Genomic DNA, 11,581 nt, shown 5'->3' with positions numbered 1-11,581 from the left:
GCCTTGCATTTGCCAATTTTTCGTACCCCAAACACTTTTCAAGTCAACAGTTTTGAACCAGTATTCATATCCCTCGACCGACAGTTTAGATACAAACAAATTGGAATACAGTAATTTAGTATCGGTCAATAACATTTGCTTATTAGAATACGGTGTAACTTTAAAATAGTAGGACCTAGCATTACGTTGATCATGCCCAGCAAAATATGCAAATTTGTCATAATACGTTTTTGAACTCCCTTGTGGAGGAGTCGAGCAATGTTCCCATTGCACATAATTAAACATGGGCTTAGGGCTACTAGCTTTATGAATAAAGTGGTGTCCATAATAGTTGTAACAAAACATGTCACCATGATTATCTCTAAACTGGTAAGCATCTTCATCGTCATAGACAGTATAATATTGCAAATCCGTTAGCATAGAATCTACTGTCTTCACATCCCAATCATCAGAAACAATGCCAGGTATAACAATATCATTCATTGATAATTTGAGAACATACGGTATTTGAATCAATTCAGTGGGACCATATATATCAAACATTACTTTATCCCACACAATTCCATCCGGAACTGGTATAGCAGAAATGTTCACTGTGGACAAGTCTCTTCGAACCATATGAGACGAAAAATGTGGTTTTAACACAGTCTCCACGTGCTCAATGTCAGATCGATCAGGAAGAAAATGACCATGTATTATCAGAAAAAAAGTAACCACAAATCCCAACCATAATAAAATAGTCATCACGGCCAAAAACAGCCAAAAATAGTTCCAAGGAAAAACAAAATATGTTCGTTTAAGCCATCCCAGCAGCCGTCGTGGACCGTGGACAGAAGACATCGAAGACGAGGAGCCGGACCCCTCATTATCAGCGTCGTTGAAGCAGCCAGAAGCAGTTCTAGCAAAAGGTGCAACTGTGAACGAAGAAGCAGACGGAGGCTCTCGTCGTGGCATGCTATAAACCACATGTTCAGAAACGTCAGTAGAACGTACAGCAATTTGATCACAAGATTCCATATCAATCACCGTCGGTGGAACAATCGCAAGATCATCATCCACCCTCCCCAAGCTCGGAGAGGAAACAGTGTCGGTGAAAATCACCTGCAGCGGGACCTCGTCCCCAGTAGTGAGAGGGATTCCGGAACTACTGGGTGTCCCTCTTGGTCTGCTGTGCAGAATCGGCCACATGTTGTAACTTGACATTATCAATGGAAACAAAGCGATTTCCTTTGGCCCCTCGCAGCGGCGGTAAAATCACAGTTCTCGTGCCGCTTACCCCTAACACAGGGACAGATTCTCGATAGGAAGGACCAAATTCTTTTTTAACTTCGACCTTTTCACGCACTAGATCCCCAATCCTGGGTATCCAACCAGTAGGTGTTACTGGCCCATCCTTAATTCCTGAGGAGGCAGCATTAGCAGAAGAGTTATCTTCACGGAATTGTTGTAAATCCTGCAAAACAGTGACACGATCATTTATGTCAAAGGGCACATCTGCCGCCTCCACACCAGGACCATCAAGATCAGGAACATACATTCGTGTTCCAAACAGGCACTCATTTGAAGTACGACCCCCCAGTGACCTTCTAGGCAAGTTATTAAGTGCTCTCTGTACTCCATATAGGTGGGCTAGCCAACCACGACCCGTACCTATAACTCTGGCCGTTAAGGACTGCTTTAAATCACGATTTAAACGCTCCACAACAGAATTTCCCTCGGGATGAAATGGAGACGAAAATTGGAGTTGGACCCCCAACGAAGCCATGGTGTCCCTGAATGCCTTAGAGGCAAAAGCAGGGCCCTGGTCCGAATGAAAAGCCGCAACTGCAAATATATCGACAAATATGCGCAAATCTTTAATAACAGTGCGAGCGTCAGCCGAGCGTTGTGGCCATACCCATACAAATCTGGAGCACGAATCTACAGCAACCAATATATACTTGTATGCACTATCTGGCGTCAGCGGACCACAATGATCCAAGTACACACACTGTAATGGTTTGTTTGAAATCAGAAGGGGCGTCTGCTGCGGGCGTCTAGCCGACGATGCCTTAATTTGTTGACAAATGTCACAAAAAAGGACATACTGCTTCGTCTCCTTATAGAGACCAGGCCACCAGTAACGAACCTGTAAAAGTGAAATTGTGGCAGCCACCCCAGCATGTGCAGAAGCCACCCCTTCATGGGCTGCAGAAATCAATCGAGGTCTCTCTATTTTATTCGGAACTTCACGTACACCAATGCCTGGAATTGTAACAGTAGCATTTAACGCACCATTCAAGCAGTAACTATATTTCGAAGGAAATCCTTTAGGAAAGGGCGTGCCATCAGCAGTAGCTTTTATGGCAGCCGATATTTCGGTGTCTGGTTTGGAACTCGAACGAGTCACTGCGGCCACAGTGGCGACAGCCACTGCCGATTTCGCGGCTTCATCAGCCAAAGTATTCCCAGCAACGTGTATTCCAACGCGCTGGTGTCCAAGTGTATGCACAACATGGACTTTAGGAAGCGTTTCCTTCAGATCCGCAACCTTACCCCACAACATTTTATACTTAATGGTGTTGCCTTTAGAATCTCTGAACCCATTCATCTTCCAATAGTGTAAATATTCGTTGAAAGACTGCACACAGTAGTAGGAGTCACAGACCAGCAAGGTTAAAAGTGCCGGATCCGCGTGCTCCAACGCTAACAATAGAGCTTTGAGCTCAGCCAGCTGTGCCGTGCAATCTCCCAAGGTTTTAGTATAAGTATGTCGGGGGCAGAACACTTCCCCCTCCATAGTGCCGCTCACCACCGCACATGCAGCAGAATACTGTTGTTTAGTCCCAACCGCTGGTTGCGCAGAGCCATCAGTATACATGACCACTTCATATTGATCAATAGGCAATGTACCAGGAGGAACAGGGTATTCTATTTCATATTGAAGAAATTCTTGAGTCTGCAGTTTAGGGTCAAATACTTAATCCACATCAGTGGCTGTCAAAGACGTAGCCCATTGTATCCATCGCGGGTGTAGAGCCTTCGAATTAGGAACACTCGCTTTTGTAACAGCCTCCAAGGCCGGAACTGGTGAAACGACAACAATGCGTTGACCCTGGGCCAGCGGTCTTTCTTTAATAACAGCCATCTGTACTGCAGTGAGAATTTTCTCAGTTTGTGCAAAACGTTGCTCTGCAGCAGAAAACAAGTGAGATTTGTATGCAATTGGGACAGTCTCCCCTTCATTAAAGGTGACATAAGTAAACCCAACAGCCCCAGGTATCACCCTGATCACTAAATGTGTCTTATTGTCCCGAGTGTGTAAGTGTTTAACTGCTAAAAGATCACTCTGTAATTCCCGCAGTATGTGTGTATGTTCAATCGTCCAAAATTTACTCCAAAAATTCGGGCGAATCAACTCGTATAAGGGTTTTATACGCGATGCATATTCAGGAATGTAAGTTCTGCCAAAATTCAGAAACCCCAACAATGACTGGAGCTTCCGAACCATATTAGGAGGCTGCAATAAAGCACATTTCTCCAAAAAATGTGGCGCTAAGCTCTTGCCCTCACTCGACAACTCATATCCCAGGAAAATGACGCTGAGGAAGGCAATCTTCGATTTCTTAAAATTAAACCTATAGCCAATATTAGCAAACCCCACAACAATGCGTGATACGCGCCTTAGATGTTGCAGAATCTCATCATCTGTCAGATATATGTCATCAACATTTGATAATGATTCAGGGTCGAACTCATGCAGCAGTTCAGTTACACGAGCCGAAAACAGTCCTGGGCTATTCTTATACCCCTGAGGCAAACAACAAACTTTTTTCTGAGAGCCAAACGCACTGAAACAGGTATAGTCCCGACTCTCGGGCGCTATATTCTGGCAGAAAAATCCATTCGAGATATCTAATGTTGTCTTGTATTTTTTACGCACTATATTATTTATAAGCGCTGCACTGTGTGAATTCTGTATTGCATATGTGCGTGTATGACTATTTAAATGTTGATAATCCACCACTATCCTATACGAATGGTCCGGTTTAGCAACCGGAAACAAGGGATTATTCATCGGCGAGACACAGGGCTCAATTACACCCTGATACTCCAATTCTGTAAGAATCTGTCTAACCGATGCCCTAGCTTCAAATTTGATAGGATATTGCGGTTGTGGCTGAGGTTCGCCCTTTATCGGTATTACATGATAAGGTGACTGTCTGTCCCACCCCACGTTATTTCTATACAAGGCGGGAGCCTGTGCTAGAGCCCATGATTTACTATAGGACTCCGCGGGTTCTCTCGGAACAAGTGGTGAGAAGGAAGGTGTAATAACCTCCTCCCCAACCGGACAGTCGCGAACAAAGTCAGGCGGACAATCTTGTTCGCCCAACAGAAAATCATATGATTTTACCACATGGTCCCAAAAAATGACGTTTATAATACGGTCAATGTCTCCTTCCAATCGCAGAGTTACTTCATATACTCTATCAGGATCAGAGACTCGCATATCCGCCGTTTCGACTTGTATGAAGTCATCAGTTGCTTTCACCTCCAGATGCTCTAGAAGACTCCGGCGAACTATTGTGACCTCTGCCACGCTGTCTAACAGTGCTAACGCCCATGTCTTGTTCGTCAAGAGAACTCTCTTTTTGAGCGGCATGTCTTACTGAGACAGCTGCCACCTTCTACTTTTTGAATTGCTGTTTCTGTTGCAGCGGTTTCTCTTCTTGTTTAATAGAAACCTCCGCTGAGCGTTGTGAATCCTGTCTCGGTTTCACGTACTCCGTCCTCCGCTCTGACCGCCCACCTCTCTCACTTCTCTTTTCCGAGGAGTCCTGAAAGGAACGAGATTGGCGTGTATCAGTATATTGATATCTATCAGGCATCTTCAAAGTATCCCTATTCCTGAGATTATACTTATTCTGTGGGGTCTCCGGTTGCGGAGACTGCCCATCATCCTTCTTAGGTGTTTGCTGTTTCTTTTCCCAGCGCTTTTTTGAACCCTCAGGTTGTTGCTGTTTAGCATTATCTTTATTATTTTTACCCTGTAACAGGGGTTTTTGTGGTCTAGCCCCTAGGCTATCACGACCAATACTAGAATATGTTTCCGCTATAATTCTCGGAAGCTCCCGCTCCTGTTGAAGCAGCGGAACATCCCGAAGACGCATACGCACTGCTAGTGCTACTGCCTCTCCTTTGAGATTACTCAAAATAATAGAAGAAACTGTGGCAAAATTGCCCAGCAACTGCATGCCCAAATCCAAGGCAGGGGCAGCCCCATATTCATCCTGAATCTGTTTAAGTACGTCCGGTAAATTAGCTAATGTCGGTGTACCGTGTGCCGTAGTGTAGAGCGCGGCAAACACCGTGCCCCAGGTATTACAAAGGTCCACCGGAGGAACCATCCCGTACGGCAAACACATCGTCAAAATTCTATGTTTATCCTGAGGTCCCGTATGGGGAAATACTGCTTCCAGCGTATTAATTTTTTGCGCCAGCCAAAACGGAGTCTCCTCTCGTTTAGCCGGTACTTTACCCATAACTGAGTGTACAGTGGCCGGATTAAGACCCGGAACCACCGCCTGCGGGTGCGCTGGAGCAGCATGCGCTGCATTCGTGTTTAATGTCTGCATCACAAACTGAACTAATCGTCTATATGTAGCCGTTAATTCTGTATATAAACGACGAACTTCAACCACTGCCAATTGAGCACCGCAGGATGTGGTGTATATGTAGCCAATAAAGGCCAGGTAGGACCATCATTACTCAGTGGCCCTAACCTTACTTGTGCTATTGTGTGTGGGAGGGCGCCATCAAGCCAATTATGGTGTGCTTGATAAGATAGAGGTATTTCTAAATAAGCGTAAGCCCTGTATTGTCCAGGGACATTCGCAACTGTGTATTCGTGAAAAGTATTTGTCCCCCCATCCACTGCTGGAAAAGCGACCCAAGAATAAAAAAGTTCAGTTCTATAGGCTGCATGGGTGTCCACCACAAAAGTGACCGGACCCCCCTGGACTGTCAGTCCATGTGTCAATAGATGTCCCGTGAGCGGATGTCGCATATTAATAGCTATGTTCACTACATTAGGATTCGCCATTTTATTAAAAAACAGCTGCAGGTCAGAGAAGGCACACCAATATCGGGGTTTTTTCCTTTCAAAGTTCAAGCTTGAACAACCAACCACTAAGCAATAGGACACCTATGCCGTGGTGGCGGAAACCCTCAGCCCCACGGACGTCTCCGTATACGGAACCGAGGAGTCAAAATATATATGAGACCAAGAGAGTCAGTCGGACCTAATCATTAGAGCCAGACCAAACGTTGGCGGCGCCATGTCGCATGGGCTCTCATTATTCTAAATGAGACTACTGGATTTCTAGGTAGCAGGATCGATAACGGTGTGGGGGACTGAGTCTGACCCACGTGTAAAGAACTCTGTCACCCTAAATCCGGTTTTTGCTCCGGCTAACTAGCAGTGCCTCATTTCTCCCATGTGGAAGGAATGATTGGGCAGCCGAGCGCATGACATCTTTGGAACTTCTCAGGGAAGTCGTGGTTACTCAGATCCAAACCAACTCTCTCATTTCCAATATGATCTCATATACAAATGACAAAGACAGTATACGTTTTATATAATGTTTTAATAAAACGACTGTATTTTAGATATTAAGGCGTGAGCCGCAATAACCAGAACGATACAACACAGTAGTATTGTAATAGTTACCAGGAGAGTAAAACATAAAAACAAAGCTATCATATTGTCAAACAGTTTCTACTCTCCCTCTGCTTGTTCTATCCAGAGCACAGCATGTTAAGCTTCCAGCTTGCCTATTAGAATCACTGTGGGGATATCAGCCCTCATACCTGAGCAAAGACCTGTGATCTTGGTTCAGCATCTGCAACGAGGCAGTCAGCGTCAAGTTGTGGTTCCCTGGTCGGAATCTCCCTCTTGCGTGTATTGGGACAAGGAAGTGATTTTATAACTAACATGTCACCGTGATCACAAAATGTCCCTACGCAGGAATGCCAAGTCTAAACTCTTACCACGTCTATCGGCAATGTACCAGACTGTATCCTTGACTGAAGCACAGAGTAAATATGTTATGAAGAACTCCAGTGCTGAAGTAGGCAAAACAGTGTGATTTGAATAAAAAACAACACCGTAGAACTGGCTATTTGAAAAATAACAGTACGAAGCCTAATAAAAAGCATGTAGAGCAGAGTGCACAGAGGCTCTAAGCTGTCAGCAAATGAATAAAATACATTCAGGGCAAAATGCACAAAGGCCTAAAGCCTGAAGCTAAAGCGCAATGAATACGTAAAACTAACCACACTACACCTGCACTGTGGCCAGCACCACCACCTGCACCGCCGCAAGCACCACCACCTGCACCGCTGACAGTAGCACCACTACCAGCAGCAACAGCCCCAGTAGGCAGCCGTCCGAGGCTGCAGTAGAGGGGCTGGAGCCTGCCTCCACCACTGGCAACACTCCCACCAGCACTACCACCAGTTTGCAGCCTTAGCCGCCGCCGGATCGACTCTAGCCCTGCCTCCATGGACTATCATGCATCCTGGTCCATGCAAATCTCATGTCTCAGACACCCAGGTGAGGGACTGTGACCTTGCACCCCCCTAGGTGTTGCATCACTGGGCACAAAGCCTCCTCCAGAACCAGTGGAGATTTGCATCCACTCGCCCTATCCTTGGCAGGATAAAGCACACTGGGCACAATGCCCCCTCCTGAACCAGTGGATTGAGGCATCCACTCACCCTATCCAAGCAGTGGGCAACCCACCCACTTGAGGGACTTGAGAGACTGTGGCTTTGCACTCCCCAGGAACAAGCAGTGGGCAACCCACCCACTTGAGGGACTTGAGAGACTGTGGCTTTGCACTTCCCAGGACCAGGCAGTGGTGAAATATTTAAAAATTAATGGAGTTCGTTTTTTGAAGATACTACATCTACCATGATGCAATGGGGCAGATTAATTGCTGGGATGTCAGGCAGGTGCGCTCCTAACTGTTTGTGACTTTAAAGGCTCCCTTGAGCTATTGGGCTGACGAGCTCTGGAGCAGGCACCAGCAGGCCAGGGAAGAGGTACTGAAACCGGGTGATTTATGGCAGCATTCCCAGCACCCCGCAAATATGTTCTCTGCTGAAGAAGGGACTAACCCAGAAACACATGTGTCCAGAGATGCACAGTAAAGGCTGTACCTACTTAAAGGTGAAATATTTAAAAATTAATGGAGTTCGTTTTTTGAAGATACTACATCTACCATGATGCAATGGGGCAGATTAATTGCTGGGATGTCAGGCAGGTGCGCTCCTAACTGTTTGTGACTTTAAAGGCTCCCTTGAGCTATTGGGCTGACGAGCTCTGGAGCAGGCACCAGCAGGCCAGGGAAGAGGTACTGAAACCGGGTGATTTATGGCAGCATTCCCAGCACCCCGCAAATATGTTCTCTGCTGAAGAAGGGACTAACCCAGAAACACATGTGTCCAGAGATGCACAGTAAAGGCTGTACCTACTTAAAGGTGAAATATTTAAAAATTAATGGAGTTCGTTTTTTGAAGATACTACATCTACCATGATGCAATGGGGCAGATTAATTGCTGGGATGTCAGGCAGGTGCGCTCCTAACTGTTTGTGACTTTAAAGGCTCCCTTGAGCTATTGGGCTGACGAGCTCTGGAGCAGGCACCAGCAGGCCAGGGAAGAGGTACTGAAACCGGGTGATTTATGGCAGCATTCCCAGCACCCCGCAAATATGTTCTCTGCTGAAGAAGGGACTAACCCAGAAACACATGTGTCCAGAGATGCACAGTAAAGGCTGTACCTACTTAAAGGTGAAATATTTAAAAATTAATGGAGTTCGTTTTTTGAAGATACTACATCTACCATGATGCAATGGGGCAGATTAATTGCTGGGATGTCAGGCAGGTGCGCTCCTAACTGTTTGTGACTTTAAAGGCTCCCTTGAGCTATTGGGCTGACGAGCTCTGGAGCAGGCACCAGCAGGCCAGGGAAGAGGTACTGAAACCGGGTGATTTATGGCAGCATTCCCAGCACCCCGCAAATATGTTCTCTGCTGAAGAAGGGACTAACCCAGAAACACATGTGTCCAGAGATGCACAGTAAAGGCTGTACCTACTTAAAGGTGAAATATTTAAAAATTAATGGAGTTCGTTTTTTGAAGATACTACATCTACCATGATGCAATGGGGCAGATTAATTGCTGGGATGTCAGGCAGGTGCGCTCATAACTGTTTGTGACTTTAAAGGCTCCCTTGAGCTATTGGGCTGACGAGCTCTGGAGCAGGCACCAGCAGGCCAGGGAAGAGGTACTGAAACCGGGTGATTTATGGCAGCATTCCCAGCACCCCGCAAATATGTTCTCTGCTGAAGAAGGGACTAACCCAGAAACACATGTGTCCAGAGATGCACAGTAAAGGCTGTACCTACTTAAAGGTGAAATATTTAAAAATTAATGGAGTTCGTTTTTTGAAGATACTACATCTACCATGATGCAATGGGGCAGATTAATTGCTGGGATGTCAGGCAGGTGCGCTCCTAACTGTTTGTGACTTTAAAGGCTCCCTTGAGCTATTGGGCTGACGAGCTCTGGAGCAGGCACCAGCAGGCCAGGGAAGAGGTACTGAAACCGGGTGATTTATGGCAGCATTCCCAGCACCCCGCAAATATGTTCTCTGCTGAAGAAGGGACTAACCCAGAAACACATGTGTCCAGAGATGCACAGTAAAGGCTGTACCTACTTAAAGGTGAAATATTTAAAAATTAATGGAGTTCGTTTTTTGAAGATACTACATCTACCATGATGCAATGGGGCAGATTAATTGCTGGGATGTCAGGCAGGTGCGCTCCTAACTGTTTGTGACTTTAAAGGCTCCCTTGAGCTATTGGGCTGACGAGCTCTGGAGCAGGCACCAGCAGGCCAGGGAAGAGGTACTGAAACCGGGTGATTTATGGCAGCATTCCCAGCACCCCGCAAATATGTTCTCTGCTGAAGAAGGGACTAACCCAGAAACACATGTGTCCAGAGATGCACAGTAAAGGCTGTACCTACTTAAAGGTGAAATATTTAAAAATTAATGGAGTTCGTTTTTTGAAGATACTACATCTACCATGATGCAATGGGGCAGATTAATTGCTGGGATGTCAGGCAGGTGCGCTCCTAACTGTTTGTGACTTTAAAGGCTCCCTTGAGCTATTGGGCTGACGAGCTCTGGAGCAGGCACCAGCAGGCCAGGGAAGAGGTACTGAAACCGGGTGATTTATGGCAGCATTCCCAGCACCCCGCAAATATGTTCTCTGCTGAAGATGGGACTAACCCAGAAACACATGTGTCCAGAGATGCACAGTAAAGGCTGTACCTACTTAAAGGTGAAATATTTAAAAATTAATGGAGTTCGTTTTTTGAAGATACTACATCTACCATGATGCAATGGGGCAGATTAATTGCTGGGATGTCAGGCAGGTGCGCTCCTAACTGTTTGTGACTTTAAAGGCTCCCTTGAGCTATTGGGCTGACGAGCTCTGGAGCAGGCACCAGCAGGCCAGGGAAGAGGTACTGAAACCGGGTGATTTATGGCAGCATTCCCAGCACCCCGCAAATATGTTCTCTGCTGAAGAAGGGACTAACCCAGAAACACATGTGTCCAGAGATGCACAGTAAAGGCTGTACCTACTTAAAGGTGAAATATTTAAAAATTAATGGAGTTCGTTTTTTGAAGATACTACATCTACCATGATGCAATGGGGCAGATTAATTGCTGGGATGTCAGGCAGGTGCGCTCCTAACTGTTTGTGACTTTAAAGGCTCCCTTGAGCTATTGGGCTGACGAGCTCTGGAGCAGGCACCAGCAGGCCAGGGAAGAGGTACTGAAACCGGGTGATTTATGGCAGCATTCCCAGCACCCCGCAAATATGTTCTCTGCTGAAGAAGGGACTAACCCAGAAACACATGTGTCCAGAGATGCACAGTAAAGGCTGTACCTACTTAAAGGTGAAATATTTAAAAATTAATGGAGTTCGTTTTTTGAAGATACTACATCTACCATGATGCAATGGGGCAGATTAATTGCTGGGATGTCAGGCAGGTGCGCTCCTAACTGTTTGTGACTTTAAAGGCTCCCTTGAGCTATTGGGCTGACGAGCTCTGGAGCAGGCACCAGCAGGCCAGGGAAGAGGTACTGAAACCGGGTGATTTATGGCAGCATTCCCAGCACCCCGCAAATATGTTCTCTGCTGAAGAAGGGACTAACCCAGAAACACATGTGTCCAGAGATGCACAGTAAAGGCTGTACCTACTTAAAGGTGAAATATTTAAAAATTAATGGAGTTCGTTTTTTGAAGATACTACATCTACCATGATGCAATGGGGCAGATTAATTGCTGGGATGTCAGGCAGGTGCGCTCCTAACTGTTTGTGACTTTAAAGGCTCCCTTGAGCTATTGGGCTGACGAGCTCTGGAGCAGGCACCAGCAGGCCAGGGAAGAGGTACTGAAACCGGGTGATTTATGGCAGCATTCCCAGCACCCCGCAAATATGTTCTCTGCTGAAGAAGGGACT

This window comes from Pleurodeles waltl, chromosome 3_1 (assembly GCF_031143425.1).
Source record: "Pleurodeles waltl isolate 20211129_DDA chromosome 3_1, aPleWal1.hap1.20221129, whole genome shotgun sequence".
Taxonomy (NCBI): Eukaryota; Metazoa; Chordata; class Amphibia; order Caudata; family Salamandridae; genus Pleurodeles; species Pleurodeles waltl.
Note: the sequence above shows the minus strand (reverse complement) of the source record.